General features: G+C 48.1%; 1 long non-coding RNA gene across 2 annotated transcripts in view; it reads right to left on the bottom strand.

Moving 5' to 3' along the window:
- LOC132436777 (uncharacterized) overlaps positions 1-18,483 on the bottom strand; it is a 105,662-nt gene extending 87,179 nt beyond the window's left edge. The window contains exons 1-2 of one of the 2 annotated variants that reach the window (XR_009521880.1): positions 18,400-18,476; positions 6,875-6,951 (exon numbers count right to left, since the gene is read on the bottom strand). This is a non-coding gene — a long non-coding RNA (uncharacterized lncRNA). Of the gene's footprint in view, positions 1-6,874; positions 6,952-18,399 lie in introns of both variants that reach the window. The other variant, XR_009521881.1, reaches the window with a different exon arrangement.

Raw genomic sequence — 18,483 nt, 5'->3', positions numbered from 1 at the left:
CAGATATAGACTCATTACATATGAGGAGGTTTATTCTAGAACTGGCTCACGTGGTTATGGCGGCTGAGAAGTCCTAGGATCCACTGTCTGCAGGCTGAGACCCAGGGCAGCTGGTGGTGTCATGCAGTCCAGGGTGGAGGCCTGAGGACCAGGCCTGAGGTCTGAGGCGCGAGAAGGTGGACGCCCACCTCAAGGGCAGAGGGGAATTCATCCTTCCTTCCCCTCTTTTGTTCTTTCCAGTCCCTGAGTAGTCTGGGTGAGGCCCTGCCCCACAGTGGGAAGGACAGTCTTTACTCAGTTCACCAGCTCAAATGCTCATCTCTCCTGGAGACACCCTCCCAGACACACCCAGAAATGACACTTTACCAGCTGTCTGGCATCCCTCACCAGGCGTCGACACATAAAACTAATTATCACAGGAGATGTCCTTAAGTTCTTCCTAAATAGTTTTAGTTCTATGGCGACTTCTAGGTTAAAATGGAACCAGGCTCAGGGCTTCCCTGGTGGTGCAGTGGTTAAGAATCCACCTGTTAATGCAGGGGACCCGAGTTCGAGCCCTGGTCCGGGAAGATCCCACATGCCACAGAGCAACTAAGCCCGTGCACCACAACTACTGAGCCTGTGCTCTAGAGCCTGCGAGCCACAACTGCTGAGCCTGCAAGCCACAACTACCGAGCCCGTGAGCCACAATTACTGAAGCCTGCGTGCCTAGAGCCTGTGCTCTGCAACGAGAAGCCTCTGCAATGAGAAGCCTGCACACTGCAATGAAGAGCAGCCCCCGCTCGCCGCAACTAGAGCAAGCCCGTGCGCAGCAACGAAGACCCAGCGCAGCCAAAACTAAAATAAATAAATGTTTTTAAAAATAAAATGAAATGGAACCAGTCTCAGAATCCCAAATGGTGCCTCCCTAGCAGTCTCCAACCAAAAAGTAAATAAATAAAAGATGAAAATCATAACATCACAAACAGGCACCAGCCACAAACATTCGATGCAAAAATCTGGGAAGTGTTTTCCTGTAACCACGAGACTAAAGGAGATGGACTGAGAAACGAATTTCGGCCTCCACATGTGCCACCCTCTGAAACAATGCAGTTGCCCTGGGCCGGGCGAGACCTTAAGAAGCCCCCGCCCGTGAGCTGCCTGGCTGGCCCTGGCTCAGCAATGTCAGGACACTCTTAGGACCTTCTCCGAATCAGCACCTCTTTTTCTATGTCATTTTGAGGCTGCAACTCCAACAACAAACCGGGCAACTTGAAAAAGAGACGAAAAAGCCAGTCTATTCCAGGAGACGTCAACATACAAATTATGGGGGAGGGGTGCATAGAACAGGACAGCCATGGGCAGACTGAAAATGCAAAGGCACCTGTACCCGCTGAAATCAGTAAAGACAAGAAGTTGGGAAATAAATGATGTCACGGCCACCGCCGTGGGAAACCCATTCTCATGATGCTGAGGAAGAGAACAGAGGGCTTGACCATTTTCTCTCCCAGGAAAGTAAGATCAAGATGGTTACTTTTCAATAATGCATATTCCTGAGTAGAAACAAAAAGAGATGAATGATTTCACAGTTCCTTATGAATTAATGCACCTTCGCAATAGCTGACGGGGCCTGAGGGTTTTCTTTCCTATGTGTTCTTTGTTGTTTCATCTAAGGTTTCGAGTCTTATTAAGAAGAGGAGGGGCTTCCCTGGTGGTCCAGTAGTTAAGACTCTGCGCTTCCACTGCTGAGGGAATGGGCTCAATCCCTGGTCGGGGAACTAAGGTCCCACATGCTGTGTGGTGCAGCCGGAAAAAAAAAGAAGTGGAACTGAGAGAAAACATAGAGTCCTTTCACGTCAGGTCCCACGTCTGTAAGCGTTTCCGAGTGGGATGTGGCACTGCACCTCGGGTGTAAAGGCCGAGTGGTGCCCCCGGCGGCTCCGGGGCTGTGATTCCGCCACAGTGACGCACCTTCCCAGCACCCATCCCAGGAGCAGAAGACTCGTTCCCTCTGTGTGGCCCTCCTTCACCCACACGGCACGCAGTGAATCGCCATCCCACAGAGGAAATATTAATGCCAGGAAGACCAGCAATGCAACCCAGGGTGGTGCTGGGACGCCATGGCAACGTGAGTTTTTGACGTGCCAAGAGGTTCATACAGAAGAAAATGATTTGTGTTCATTTTCTTAACTTATCATCCAATCTATTAAGGGTTTACATTTTAAAACCTAGTTTCCTAAATTTATGAAAATCTGTTAATAGTGTGGGTTGGATGTACTTATCTCTACATTTAATTCTAAGCACTAAAGAAACACTTTCTGATCTGAAGGAAGTTGGGGTCTCATTCTGGGGGAGCCAGGCCACATGCAGACGTGCAGGTGAGCCCTTTTCATCACTGCGATGATGGCGGGGTCCTCAAGCCTACGCCCTGGAGGGCTCTGTAAGTCTGAGGTCAGGGCACAGCTGCTCCTGACTCCCCTGCCCTGTTTGCAGGCAGCTCACTTGCTCCTGACCTTCGGTGACCTTTGCTGTATTTAGTCTTCCTGAGGTGTGTTGCTGTCTCCCCACACTGCCGAGAACAGCTTCGAGTTACGCTCACACATAACTCTTCGTGACCTCCTCAACTTGACCACGTCACACATAACTCTTCGTGACCCCCGCAACTTGACCACGTGCTTGAATGCTGCTTCCCTCTGAGCTACTTTTCTGGTCTTTGTGGTCACAACGCACGCAGATCCAGCTCGACTCTCCTGCCTTCTCCTGATTCCACGATCAAAGTCACGGGCACAAGGAACCCACAGGCAGCTTTCCCAGAGAATTTGGGGAAGAGCACAGCCTTCCAGGAAAGTCAACGAGTGAGGACCAGGTAGCGAAAAACCGAACTTTGAACCAGGACAAACACAAGGAGTAAGACAGAAATAAAACGCAGACATTTCAGCACAAATGAGTAATCTAGACCACACGACCCAGAGCGAAGACAGGGCTTAGAAACGGGGCGTTTTTCTCACCACTTTGCAAGGAGACAAGAAAATCCAGTGTGCCTGGTGCCTCCTGGTCTGGAAACACCTTCAGTAAATCATCTATTCTCTTTACGGAACACAGATGTATTCATTCTCAGCCAATCCTATGTGTTGTCTTTGAAAAGCAGGAAATCTGTCTGCCTGCGGAGGGAGACCAGGACCAGGAGCCCTGGCCACGCAGCGGTAGTGGGAACAGCACAGCCGGGCAGCAAGTGTCTCGAGGAAGCTCCCCGAGCCTGCCCTCGGCTGCTCCAGACCGTCACAAGAGCAGCTCCTGTGCATTACGGGCACTTAGACGGGACTTACAGATCCAAACTGACAAAACAATCATAAATATCACAAACTTTAAATTTAATTCCATTTAAAAATGCCATCATTTCATTAATTATTTTATAATTGACATGTACAGACTTTTTCCACGTATAGACTTAGGTTCTTTTTCCTTGGAAGAGCTAAACCATAACTCTCAAAGTAACATGGTCCAATTAAAACAGGCGGATTTAAATTTCATCCTCATATTCTTTAGTAAATAAAATTTTTGAAAGAGAAAACAAGATAATAAAAAGCAAAACCAAATCTGGAAAAAGCGTTAACTCTAATACAAAGGACAAAGTGTCAATTTTAAATTAAAAGCTAGAAAAATCAGTAAGCAAAACTTTGGGCCCAAAAGATAAAGATATGAAGGATATAACAAGTAATCTAAAAATGAAACAAAGGGCTTCCCTGGTGGCGCAGTGGTTGAGAGTCCGCCTGCCGATGCAGGGGACACGGGTTCGTGCCCCGGTCCAGGAGGATCCCACATGCCGCAGAGCGGCTGGGCCCGTGAGCCATGGCTGCTGAGCCTGCGTGTCCGGAACCTGTGCTCCGCAACGGGAAAGACCACAACAGTGAGGGGCCCGCGTACCGCAAAAAAAAAAAAAAGGAAACAAATACTCAACAGCATATGAGATAATGCATATTCTCCCTAATAGTCAAAGAAAGGCAAGCCAAAATAATGGGATACTATTTCTTGATAATGAATTTAACAAGATAATGAAGGTATTAATAATCGAAGCTGGTAAGGAAACAAAAAACTCTTCGAGAAATATTTGTCTATATTTATCAGAATCCTTTCAAAGTTTCACTATTTTACTCAGCACCACTACTCCTAATAATCTTGAGAAGATACATCTAGATACAGAAACCCCTGTATACTCAAATATGTACGTCAGAATATTACTTACAACACCAAAAAACAACTTAAATGTCTACTATAAGAAGATAGTGAAGTATCACTTTCTTAAAGCGAAATAATTTTTCAGATTTCCATTTCTTTACTTTCTCCTCTCTTTCCCCGGGTACTGCCAGGCTGCAGGGGAAGGACAGCCGTCCCAGCATCGGGCGCATGTCCCGTAACTACTCCTGGTTCTTCCCCCACCAGGTACTAAACCACGCCGCGCTCTGGACTCCACCTATATCTTGTCTCTTTGCATAAACTATTTGAGGTCTCCCGTGTTTCTCCTCTGTGTTCTAGGGTAACATTAGCGACATGGTTAAATGCAACCCAGTAACGCTGGAAAGACCAAAGCAGAATATTCCATAGTAAACCCCACATGATACAGAAATGGAAAACTGAAAATGAATACCTACTAAATACCCTAAAGTCCACTGTCAGCAAGAAAGGGCTCTTATATTCTTTCATTAATGCCATCATTTCATTATTTTATTATTGACATCAGATGAAATTGGTGATTGTGATATTAATGTAAGATAAATTTGATGGCATAAGGCAAAGGTATATTTGTGACTCTCTGTTATACCTGCCAACAAATTTCATGCACTTTTGTCCTCGGAGGAAATCGTGTGGAGCGGTTTTCCTCCGTGCCTCACCTACAAGTTCCCTGACCTTCTTTCCTGCACTTCTCCCGGGTCTGCAGCCCTACCCCAGACCACACTCTCACCAAGGGCACCCAGCCCTCTACATCATGCTCCTCTGTCTTCTTTTGATCTCTGGTTTCCATACCATGCATCTTTTTTGCCAGAAATCACAGCCTTGCTTGGCTATCACCTCAGCAAGGATAGATTAACTATGAACTTATTCCCACCTCAACAGTGAAGTATCTAAACGGATATATCTTTCCTTTTTTTTTTTTTTTTTTTTTTGCGGTACACGGGCCTCTCACTGCTGTGGCCTCTCCCGTTGCGGAGCACAGGCTCCGCACGCGCAGGCTCAGCGGCCATGGCTCACGGGCCCAGCCGCTCCGCGGCATGTGGGATCTTCCCAGACCGGGGCACGAACCCATGTCCCCTGCATCGGCAGGCGGACTCTCAACCACTGCGCCACCAGGGAAGCCCTCTAAATGGATATATCTTAAGACAAATACACCAAAGCCCTCCGCATGTCCAGTAAGCCCAAATCTGACAACCGCCCTCCGGGGCCACACTGGACCAGGCCCACGTGGCACAGCTGCGTTTCCCGGCAGGACTGTAGCGGTATCCTAACAGCCTCTCGGGTCCCAGCCGCCCTGCGGAGGCCCTGCTCCTCCTGAGCTGGTAGGATTCCCCTTTCATTTTCAGAGCCCGACTCTTAGCCGCATGCATTGCTAATAATAATTCCATTAGTACAAGTATAATCTCCTTCCAAAAGACTGACAAGTCTTACTCTGACAACTGAGCAATGTCAATGATGAAAAATACTACTTTTGAACCATATCTCGTAACTTATTCTGAGGGGCTCAAGTCTTTCATTTTTGAAAGGGGATAATATCTCTCTCAATTAAAATTTATTAAAAAAAGAAAAAACTAGTCATGGGATCTGTCTCCTGCTTTCTCCAAAGTTATGTTATGTCCCTGGAATAAAGTCAGCACCATGGCAGCCACTTTGAATCAGCTCCTGAATAAGTCCCAGGAGCTCCACGTCACCCTCCTGACTGAGATGCAGGAGCTAATGCCCCCTTTGCCGACGCTTATGGACACAGCTGATTCTCATGAGGGCTGGACTTTCGAGCACCCCAGCAGGCATGCGGGGCTGGCGGGTCCCTCTCTCCACAGTCCAGCAAGAACAACCTTGGGCAGGGCTGGGCATCACCAGCCATGAGGGAGCGGCCAGCACTGACCACACAACCAGGAGGAAGGGGCTTGGAGGATTACGGCTTAGAACTACACGCATGTATTCAAATCCAGGGAAGTCACCTGAAATTCATGAGATGAAAAATAATAATAAAGAAAATGAGGAAGGGGTTGGAGGGGGGAGGGCAGCCATTTTAGCTGTAGCATTAAATCTGCAAGATTCAGAGGAATTAGAGCCACGCACCTACCCCACTGATCTGTCACGTGCAACTTTCCCTGTGGCAGTGCACCCACGGTATTACTTGCTTTGTCTCCTGTGGAGAGGGGAACGTTTATAAGGCGCCTACCACAAAGCCAGCCCTTGCATGTTTCTACCCTCCTGCCCCCACTAGGACGTAAGTATCACCACCCAAGACGCAGACATCCCAGCCGTGGAAGGCGAACCTTCCAGGCCCCTCTCTGTTGGTCAGAAAATGGACCAAGCCACCCTCTATGCCTAAACATGCATTTTAAATGTTAATAGGCCTGGATTAGAACTCAGAGCGGTCTTTTTCTACAAGCAGAAATTTCAAATGGTTGTTTGATGGACCATTTAGTATATGTTTTAAAACCAAAGCTTGAGCCCAGTATTTCGTTCTATGGACACAATTTTAAACATCAGTGTGAGGTGCACCGGAGATTCAATAAAACAGAAGAATACTCCATGCTGAAAAGGAAGCATGAGATTCTAAGGTTCACCCTGACCTCGGGAAAATGTTAGTGAACGGATAGCACGTATCTTAAATCAGATAAATACGGTACTAAGAGACAAAGCCCGTTAAACACACCGTGAGTCTGTTACTGAAGAAGTGTTGCTCCTTCACAGAGATCTTCTGACCATTGTGCTCAGACAAAACACAGGACTCTGGAACAATGAGGGGTTTTGTTAGAAATTTCTATTACAAAGACATTTAGCACTGCATTATTTTATCATCATTCCTCCAATTTAATAGCAGTTCTACAAAAACAAGTGTGGTAGAGAGTATGAACGTTTGAAAACCTTCCTGCAGGTTCTGCGTGGCCTCGTGGTTTCCTGAGATGCTGAACGTGAACGTCGGCTTCTCCAACTGCTGGCTCTAGGGTGGCAGCTCGTCGGGAGCCAGCGCGTCCCTAAGAAGTGCTGGTCCTCCTTCCTCCCATTCTTTCTCATGTGCGTAGGTCACATTTGCTTCTTTCATTCATGAAAATAACCTCGATGGCAATAGAGACCTACCCAACGTTTTCTAATTGAAAATTTTCAAGTATTCAAAAAAGTTCCTCTGATCAGTTATGCTAAAGGGTATTTTGAGGCCAACACTTAATTTTCAGTATTCCACCTGTCAGTCACCACACCCAGCCCCCTGCCACACACCTTACTTGCCTCCTAGCCTAGCTCTTCTCTTCTGGCTCTGTCACTCATGACCACTCCTCAGTATTACCGGCTGTGCTACTGAAAGGCTTCAAAAAGGAATCCAACAATGTCAAAGACCACACTAAAAATTTCAAACAGGCAATTGCAATGCATACTATGAACTAAGAAAAGCTGGTACACTACAGTAGATGCAGCACAACCTCATTTGGGGCTGAGTGAAGCCTATCCAGGTGCACATCCCAGGATTGTTTATAAGAGGATAGAAAAATTTAAACCTAAGTACCCATCAGCAGAGGACGCAAAGGCTAAACTAGGTCAGTGATGGATGGGGTACAAAGAACACTTCAGGTGACAGCGATGGAAGCTCTGTAGTCAAGGACACAAGCTTCGTTTATTCATTTTTCCAACAGTCAATACAAATGGAAGGTAAACTATGCTGCCAGGCACCATAACACGCCCTGTACTGCAGCAATCCAGTGTCAGGGAAAGGAAGCAGGTACGGAAAACAGCATCGATGGTACAGCCCCACATAGTACACACACACACTCGCGTGTGCAATCACACAACAGTGGCACTCTCGGAATCAAAGCTTCAAACTTAAAGGGACAAAGTGAAATCAATATTCCCAAATACTCAAGTTTCATTAATATCTAACATTGCTTACATCTTTTACCAAAAAATCTCCCTCTGCATTTTTTTTTTTTTTTTTTTGCGGTACGCGGGCCTCTCACTGTTGTGGCCTCTCCCGTTGCGGAGCACAGGCTCCGGACGCGCAGGCTCAGCGGCCACGGCTCACGGGCCCAGCCGCTCCGCGGCATGTGGCATCTTCCCGGACCGGGGCACGAACCCGTGTCCCCTGCATCAGCAGGCGGACCCCCAACCACTGCGCCACCAGGGAAGCCCCTCCCTCTGCATTTTAATAGAAGATCATTCACTTTTCTGGGTTGATTTGCAGTTGATGTTACTTTCTCTTAATCCTTTCTCCTAATTAAGATTCTTTAAATTTTGTGGAACTCCTTCTCCATCTAATTCTTTTTCACAAGAATTTCAAAATCATTTCCTTACTTGCCGTGTATTGCTTTCTTCCTTCAATGTTCCTGTCCATGGATACCTCGTTATTTTTTTATATTTCAGTTAGAGCAAATGTCCAGCGGCACCGAATGACAAACACTTTCACTGTAAAAGAAAACACCCTCGATTTCTCTTTCTCCCCAGTAAAGGTCTACTTCCTAAGTTCATCTCCCCGCACTCAATGAATGCTGGCATGTAATCTTTAATATTACAAAATTGCACCAAAATACAGGCTGACAGATAGAAAAGCTATGATGTGAGACTTGTATGAAACAGAGGAGACCATACCTGGGCAGTGGCTGGGCTGAAGGCCACGGCCGTGACCGTGTCCATGCGTCCTGCCAGTCTGCAGCAGAAAGTGCTGGAGCTGGTTTTGTACATGAACGCCTAGACGACAGAACGCACAGGTGTTCCGTACTGCAGACTCAGGTGAGCCACAAGGAACTGTGCACAGCGGGAGTATGTTCGCCAGCTGATCAGGCATCAGAGCAGGAGCTCGTCGACAAAACGCCGCCTAAGCCACGGAAGTAACTTCATGAAACGTGCTTTCCTCTTTTCCCTTTTAGAAGTTTATCATCTTCACGAATTTACTTCATACTTTCTATTTTCTATCATAAGCTTCCACAATACCCTGTGAACAGCTTTAAGTATATGCTCATTAGGTGGATGGACCTAGAGTCTGTCATAGAGTGAAGAAAGTCAGAAAGAGAAAAACAAATACCATATGCTAACACATGTCTATGGAATCTAAAAAAAAAAAAAAATGGTTCTGAAGAACCTAGGGGCAGGACAGGAATAAAGATGCAGGTGTAGAGAACAGACTTGAGGACACGGGGAGGGGGAAGGGTAAGCTGGGACGAAGTGAGAGAGTGGCACGGACATATGTACACTACCAAATGTAAAACAGATAGCTAGTGGGAAGCAGCCGCATAGCACAGGGAGATCAGCTCAGTGATTTGTGACCACCTAGAGGGGTGGGATAGGGAGGGTGGGAGGGAGACGCAAGAGGGAAGAGATATGGGAACATATGTATATGTATAACTGATTCGCTTTGTTATAAAGCAGAAACTAACACACCTTTGTAAAGCAATTATACTCCAATAAAGATGTTTTTAAAAAAACACTATTTAAACCTTTACATATTTTTTAGCTTTTCAATTCAAATTAGCTGTCTTGTGTTACCTATTTACATCATAAAAAAATGCAAATGCAAAATCTCATCAGACACAGAAAAAAAGAGTAATAGCCAATCAGATTTTTTAAATATATAAGGAAAAAACATCTGCTACAATTCTTAGATATCAATAAATCATAAAAAAGATTTACATACTTTCATTCTAAAAATAAGCCATTTAATGATATAAAACAATTCAAAAATATGAAAATACGGCGCTCACTCTTTTGTGAACTGGATGATAAAATGAGTTAACTTCTGCTTGTCCAACACAAGGAGACAGCTACAGGGGTAATTCTCAGAAGAGGTCATTACAGTGTAGCAGGATGCTTGCAAAAGAGCATCACTGATGCATGATAAATGTGGCTACACTTGTCAGTAAGCTCAGAAGAAATCAGAAACGACCTATTTTCTATTTTACTGGAAATAGGACATTTGGGCCAATTGTGATTTGTGCTTCCCCTGAATTTGGACTTGCAGGATGACAGGCCTTACGGGGCTGTGGTTAGTTGGAACTCTTTGATGTACACTGCGTAACTGAACAGAAATTTAAGAAAACAAGCTATTAAAACATGGCGTAAACCTCCGTAACCTTAAACTCCTGTCCTTTCATCCCATCATATACCATTCAGATGTTTATTTTCAGGAAGTAAAACCAGCTATTTTCCCATCAAAACCCCTCAGAACTGTTTTTCCCAACCTAACACCTCTCATCCAAGAGCACGCCACGGTGAGTCCTGGAACCGCACTCGGCGCTGAGAGACCCTGGGGTCTGCGGTGACTTGGCCCCTGTCCAGTCCCTGTGTGAGCACCTGCCCAGCACAGACGACATCCTTAGCCATTTCCTAAAGCAAATGCACTGAAACTCCTAACGAAAAGACACGCGGTTTTCAGAGAGAGGAATTCTCCCCGCGCTGGCATCCCAGACGGTCACTCATGGCCCAGGAGGGAGCATCTGGAAGGAAACTTCCCAGGACCCCTGTAGGGTCACCCCCCTGTAGGGGCACTGGCTCAGAGAGGTGCCCACTGTGAGGGGGCCTCACAGCACTGTGTGAAGACGGGTCTAGTCACGGCCCACCTCCTGCCTGGACTGCCCCCATGCCCTCCCTGCATCGCCCCGTGGCTCTCTGGTCCAGACATGGCCACAGAGCCAGGGACCAGGAGGACAGGGGCCACGGCAGACGCTGGGCAGAGCACGTGGAATCTGGAGGATGGTCTCCCGGAGCTGCTTTGTGCTCTCCCGAGGGAACGAGGGACCCTCAGACTGCAACTGCAGGACCCACCCAGCACGGGGGACCTGGGAACACCCCCGACAGAGGGGAACCTCGGAGGCTGGCGCTGGGTCCCTGAGCAGGAGCCTGGCTGGGGCTGCCGCCAGGGTCACCAGGTGCCTGCTCTTGGGAGCATGAGGAAGGAGCTAAGTGCAAAGCCCCTTCACCCTCCTGCAGCCCGTTCCCGACCCCGGCCCCGGCCCCCAACACGCAGAGCCGCACCCAGAGGCTGAGCCGGGCCCCTGGCGGCACGACTGAGCCATTTCCAATGTCCGCGTAGACAAGGGGACGCGCAGAGCGCACGCACTCGGGCGCTGTGAGGGCGCCGGCCTCCTCCTCAACCCCTCCTGATGGCCCCCCACCCGGAACAAAACCCTATGTGACCAAGGCCCATGAGCCCAAGGGACTGACCCCTGCCCGGGTCAGCGCCCCCAGTCCAACCCCACTCCTCCGTGACCCCGCTTCCCAAGAGCTGCTCCCCCATCAACCTGGCTCCCTTCCCCACGTCACACACCTGCGGCTCAGGTTACCTGTCAGGGAGGGTCCCCCAAGGGGCTCAGGCTCAGGGTGTCTGACCTGCGTTGAACCCACTTGCTTCCTTCTTTGTAAGACTACAAAATTCTCAAGTGTCAGGACCTTGCTGTGTCATTCACTCATGTGCCCCTGTACTTGGAACAGTGCCAGATACCAGTGGCTGCCAATAGGTATGATACAACTAAAGGGATTCGTTCATAGGTAGATTGCTATACATGTGCACACGTGCACACACACGTGCAGGCATATGCATATGTACACACACATGTACACATACACAAAGGTGCATGCGCATATGCACACATAAAGCCTGCACGTGTGTGTGCACACGCGTGTGTACATGCGTTACATGGAGATACACATATGTACCCACACACTGGCTTTAAGGCGGGAGTTGTTGAAATAAACACTGACAAAGTAAACTACCCTGGGTTATTTCGACTGAATTTTTTACAGAGAGAAAAGAGAAGCACTTGGAAAACCAGATCTTGACAAAACTTAATCTCCTCAAAGTTTCATGTAAAATCCACTATTACTCATTATTTTTGTCAGAGCTATAAAAACAGGGAGCCTTTAAAAGAAATAAGTCGCTTCTTAAGGTGCATCTCCTCGAAAGGGCGCTGCAGGGTAAGTCGTGCGGGGAGAGGCGCCCGGCGCCCGGCCCTGGACTCTGCGGGTCCGCCGGCTGTTCCTGCCCTTCTCCCGAGGCGGCCCGGCGGGCTCTGCTCGGAATCGAGCTGCGCCCGAGCCCCCACTGGAGAAAGCAGCTTATGGCCCGACCCGGGCGCAAGGAGAGCTGTGCTCCGCTAGGACCGGGAAGAGCGCCACCGGCGCGTGCGTGCGGGACAGGCGCGCTGAGCGCTGCGAACCCGCGCCTGCCGCCCAGGGACGGGAGGTGCGCGTCGTAGCGACCCCTCCGGTGGCAGTGACACCAGATCCATGCCGAGCTGGCCCCGGCAGAGTGGGGGGAGACACAGGAGCTCGGCTTCCCGCGTGGGACACCCAGCCGCCTTCATCTAAGAGAGCAGCTCACCAAGACCACATCCACGGCCCGGGCCACGGGGTCCCTCCTGCCTGAGGCGAGGCCCCCGACGGCTCAGCTGGGCGCTAAGAAGGAGGTGGCGTCCCAGCCTGGTTAAATACTGCGCCATGGACCAAGGAGTTTAACATGAACGAACAGTGTTTGGGGAAAAAAGGCAATTTAGAAGAGCAAAAAATGTATTTAAAATGCCAAAATGCCAAAACATAAAACGTTCACAGGGTGTTAAAGGGACTTGACTGACCCCTGCTGAGGTTCCAGCAGAAACAGACTCACAGGCCGCCTTTACGTCAGGGCCGTTGTGAACCTGAGGCAGGATAGACCCTCCCAGTGCCCCGTGGGCAAACAGAAACGCGCCTCCGCACCATGCAGATGGGCCTCTTAAACTACCCGCGGCAGCCCCCGGGCTCTGACTACGCAAGGCATTTTTGAGCGCCAACTGTATGCCAGCCAGGTACCGCTCGGTCCTCAAGGAGGTCGGAGTCTCAGGATCTCACGGGGAGGGTGCATCACACACCGTCCCCCGGCACGGAGAGCTTTAGGGAGGCACAGCCGCTGGGCAAAGGAAGGCCCCGATTTCAACCAGACAGGCCAGGGCGGCCTCGTGGGGCAGCGATGGGGCCAGTCTTGACACAGAAGCAGGAGTTTGCCGCTGGTCCAGGCCGCGGAAGCAGGTGGTGGGAGGTGCAGTCTGGCCATCCGCCAAGACCTCCCGGGGGAGTGCTGTAGACGTGGAGCATGTGAGCTCATCTGTGTTCTAGCAACAGCTCCCCGAGGCTGGACGGGAAGAAGCCGGCGTGGGGACCCTCACCCAGTGGCCTTCCGCCAGGGTTAAGAGCATGAGCTCTGCGGCCAGCCAGTGCCTGAGGTCACACTCACGGCCCACAGGTCTCGGGACTTGCCAATGCCAGGGTCTCAGCCGCCTCGTCTGTGAACTAGGATTCCTGTGAGGACACCACGCCGGAACATGTGGCGCATAGGAACCCTCGGTGAGCAGTATTTATCACCACCTGCACCCAAGAGGGGACAGGGGAACATCTGGGGTTTGCCCTTCTTCTGTCCTGGTCAGTGCCCCTGGGGCATCTAAAACTCTCCAGGGCTTGGTGCATGTCACAGCAGCGCCCACGGGGCAAGAGAACGGCCTGGGCCCAGCAATTCGGGCCCCCCTTGGATGCCCGGCCCGAGACCAGAGGGTCCACACCCACACCTGAGGAGACCAGGCAGGGATGAGACAAGAGCAGTGGCCAGAGTCTGCCTGCAAAGTTGATTCCAACTCGGAAGCAGCTGGGCCCTCGAGGAATTTAAAGCCAGACGTTGAAATGGTGGCGTGTGTTTTAGCAGCAGGGTGGTTGGGGAAGAGCCCGGTGCAGACGGGCTGCTTGGAGTGGCAGGAGACGGCCGCTGGGACAGGAAGGCTGACAGAGGGCTGGACCGCACACCCCTGTACCTCCCTTCTGAGGGTCTGCACTCACCGCGGTAACACACGTCAACCCTCTTCCGGGATTTTAAATACGAGTCAGTCTGGGAACAGACAGAGCCCTGGGGAGACCCGGGGACCAGTCCAGACCCTCCAATACATGGGAAGTTGAATGAGTTCAGTCAACCTGCTTCTCTATTTTATGTACCTTCAAAGTCCCCGTAAAATCAAGTTCTGTCTAACAATAGGAAGGACGTGGGATTCCAGCCAAACGCAGCCTTCTCTCATCTTCCAGACAGAATAAATGTCCCAGTCCTCATCGCTCTGCGGCGCCCTTTCCTCTCATTTTACAATGCTTAAAGAGTCAGCTTTGTATAAATGTTATTCACGCCCACATCTACCACCTTCTAGATGACAATTTCTTTGAAAGCAGAAATCATTTCTAATTCAGCTTCTGACCTTCTACTGCAGGAAGCAAAATTCTGTGCATTTCTCCTTAAACTCGTGGGAACAAACAAATTTGTGTGAAATTAGTTGCACGCAAAGATTGAAAGTTTTCTAAGGCAATGTCCGCCAGCCTTCATAAATTTGTATTTTAAAAATGGCTTCCAGTTAATGACTTTAGCATATGCTAAGAAATTCACATGCATTATCTTATTTAATCCTTATAACAGAGAAAAGTATTCTATGCAAAAGGTTAAAACATCTTCTTTTATGAAATGGAAACAGAGGAAGATGTCAGACAAAACAGCATCACGTTACTTTTCAAAATGAAATAACTTCTCTGAGAATATGAGAAAAACTGGTTACCTAAGTTGAAAAGAATCGTCTTTACCATTATTCTAAAGCCAGGGCTTTATTTTTATAAGTAAAAGAGCATCTAAAGCTCCAAAATCATATTTTTCATTTTTAACTTAAACAGATGAAACAAATTTGGGAACCAAATTGAAAAAAATCTCACACTAGGCTCTAATATGCCAAGTTTCAATCAAGTCTTTATGACTCTGTGATAAACTCCAGAAAGAAATAAAGATTAGAACATGCAAAAAAAAAATTTATAGTGGAAATGCTGACAAGCCATTTTCCACACGCAGATAATGATGACGGTGATGACGACAGTGATGATGATGATAGCCCTGAAATGACCACCTTTAATAAGTCACGTACAATACATTCAAAAGTTAAATGAGCAAAGAAATCTTTTTCTAATTCTGTAACTCATAATACTTCAGAGACAGCAAGTGTCCGAAAGCATGGAAAGAAGTATGTTTTAAATGTAACACTTAACAGCATTAAAGGAACATCACATGGGAGATTCCTATTTATCTTCATGACTGAAACATTTTAAACGAAGAATGGCAATATTTGGTAAATTTAGTCAATTCTTACTGCATTATATTAACTAAAGACTCTAAGAAACTCTGCAAAAACTGATGAAATATACAACCCATGTAACATTTCAAGAGAGACACTTGGATGTTAGAAATATGTATCTTTAGGATAAATTTTATGTACTGCATTTTGAGAATAGTACATTAAACATTGTAAATGCTGTTCGTCAAACTGTAACCCCTAGAGCCTGTGTGCAGACTGGTCTTTTCAAGAAACCCATTGCCCTCAGCACGTACATCTCATTTCCTGTAAGGGACTGTATCCTTTGCTTTCTGTTGGTAACAGTCAGTTGTGACTCAGGTCAGCAGATTCCAGGGATGGACAGCCATCCCGGGGGCACAAGGACCTGCATCTGGAGGTGAACGCCTCTGCCCTTTAAGATTCTGTGCCGGGGCTTCCCTGGTGGCGCAGTGGTTGAGAGTCCGCCTGCCGATGCAGGGGACATGGGTTCGTGCCCCAGTCTGGGAAGATTCCACATGCCGCGGAGCGGCTGGGCCCGTAAGCCATGGCCTCGGAGCCTGCGCGTCCGGAGCCTGTGCTCCGCGACGGGAGAGGCCACAACAGTGAGAGGCCCGCGTACCGCAAAAAAAAAAAAAAAAAAAACACACAAAACAGTAAAAAAAAGAGAGTCCTCTTAAGCAATGTGGTAAGACTTCACTGAAATAAAGAGGATACCCTTGAATCATCATGCAGATTTCAGAAGGCATTATACATTAAACCCTTAATTTAGAAAGCCATTCCAAATATATCAAAAATCAAAGTTGTAGCTGTCGTCCTACAAACAAAGTTTTGTTCACAAGTCTCTTAGTTGTTCTTTCGGGTAACAAAGTGTCTTCTGAACTAAACTATGAGGCAATGAATTCATTGAAGGGGCCACCTCCTCAATTCCCCGATTTTCAACCGTCAGCTGTGAGTATTTTTAAACACATCCTCTATAGAGACAGACTAGCTACATCCTACAGAGAGAACCTGCGGATTCACAAAGGCTGCTTCGCATTCCCGCAGCATCTCCATGGCTGTCACCCAGTCCGCCTAGCGCTTGAAACACCCAAATGCTCCACCGCATTTTAAGTGAAAATGGATTACCAGTAAAATCAAAAACTGGGCCCATAAACTAATCAAAGACAAAAGTGTAAACGTTAACATTCCATACAGAATTAAAATGTCTTCTAATGTCAAACATCAAGGCTTAGAAGAATTTCATGCCCAGTAAAAACTACCGTTGAACCTGGCAGCAAACTGATTGCATCGTACCTTTGCATCTGCTAAACACTTTAAACAAAGTTGACAAAGGCTGTGCACTGTCAAAAACTCACTCGCTTTCCTTTGACAAATTTGGTGGATGGGACAAGAATGGGCTCCCGCCGTGACGGCGGCGCTGCAGCGCACTGAGGTCGAAACCTCCAGGGTCCTGCTCCAGCCAGCAGCAACCACGAGGCCTGTGACTCGGTGGGAACTCCTTCCAACCAGAGACGTACAGATGGATGATTACGTACGATTCTGAGGCCCAACAGGAGAGGCCTGACCACAGCCCCTCCCCTAGCTGATCCCAGGCAACTGGTCGGAGCCAGTGGGCGCACTGCTCAAACGGTGGGGAGACCCGGGCGGTATGGATTTCCAGGTGGGAAGCCAAGAGTCTACTTAGAGGTAAGTGAGGCTGCAGATGTCAGACACCCCATAATAGAGGTGGAACGGCCGTCCGGCATGTAGGTACTGAGCTGGAAGACAGGTCTGAGCCAGAGGTTAGACGGCGAGGCCGTGGGCGAGAGAGACCCTAGGCACAGGCTGCACACATGAAGGACAAGCCCTCGACACAGCACGTGGTGGGTAAACTTCATCAATGTGGCATAGGAGGGACAATGTACCAATGACCTAACCTTCAATGTTTAGCCCAGAGCACTGTCTTAAAAAGTATATGTGGGAGGGCTCCCCTGATGGCGCAGTGGTTAAGAACCCGCCTGCCAATGCAGGGGACATGGGTTCGAGCCCGGGTCTGGGACGATCCCACATGCCGCGGAGCAATGAAGCCCGTGGACCACAACTACTGAGCCCACGTGCCACAACTACTGAGCCACGTGCCTAGAGCCCGCGCTCCAAAACAAGAGAAGCCACTGCAGTGAGAAGCCCGCACACGGCAACGAAGAGTAGCTCCCGCTCGCCGCAACTAGAGAAAGCCCGCGCACAGCAATGAAGACTCAACGCAACCAAAAATAAATAAATAAAATAAAATAAATTTTTAAAGAAAGTATATGTGGCAGAAAAGTATAGAGTAGAAAGAGTACTAGGTTCAACAATAAACCCAATGCTAACACCAAAATATGCAGAAATCCTCACTCAAGGCCAGAATAATCAGGGTGACACATTTCTGCTATAGGTGCTTTTCGGTTGGTTGGTTTGGGGTTTTCTTTTAGCAAAAGGTTCTAGCATAAAAATGTCACATTTCTAACCAAAATATACTAGAACCTGTAACACCTTGTATCCGTCCTTCTGAAATTTCAAGTATAACACTTTTCAAAAGAATTTGACTTAAACCTTTGAATAAATTAAAAGTTTATAAAATGAGTGTCTGAAGCTCAGAGCTTTGCTTCTAAATAAATTAAAATCAGTGGTCTTTAAGTTAAAATGATGATGCTAGCCACAAAAACTCAAAACTTAAAGTTTTGGAATCAATTTCCTATTCAACAGCAACTACTATAATTTTTGCCATCTTCCACATGAAATGGGGTAAACTGTTCAATTCACCACAGGACGCACATACTAAGTGTAGCAGTTTACTTTTTAAATGTACTAAATTACTATGTTATTTAATAGGCCAGAAGCATCAGGTTATATCACCCTGCTATATGTCATATGCTCTATTGCCTCCAGTTTTATCTTTCCTTTGGGGCTCTTTTCACGACTGAGATGAAGCCATTACACAAAGGACCATGAGCTCCCCGAGTTCCCGGCGCTCAGCCCGAGCCTGGGGCTTGGACCTTCAGCACATGCTTTTGCTGGAAGGGCAATGGTAAGGATGTGATGGGAGGACAGCAGGAGAGAGGATACAGGAATAAAAATCACTCACTGCTGATAAGCTAGTAATCTTCTGCTGCATCTGTCATGGGGATCCTGAAAACAGGTGTGCACCTGCTCTTCTGTTTATACCTGG

This window comes from Delphinus delphis, chromosome 14 (genome assembly GCF_949987515.2).
Source record: "Delphinus delphis chromosome 14, mDelDel1.2, whole genome shotgun sequence".
NCBI lineage: Eukaryota > Metazoa > Chordata > Mammalia > Artiodactyla > Delphinidae > Delphinus > Delphinus delphis.
This window is presented reverse-complemented; position numbering and strand designations above follow the sequence as displayed.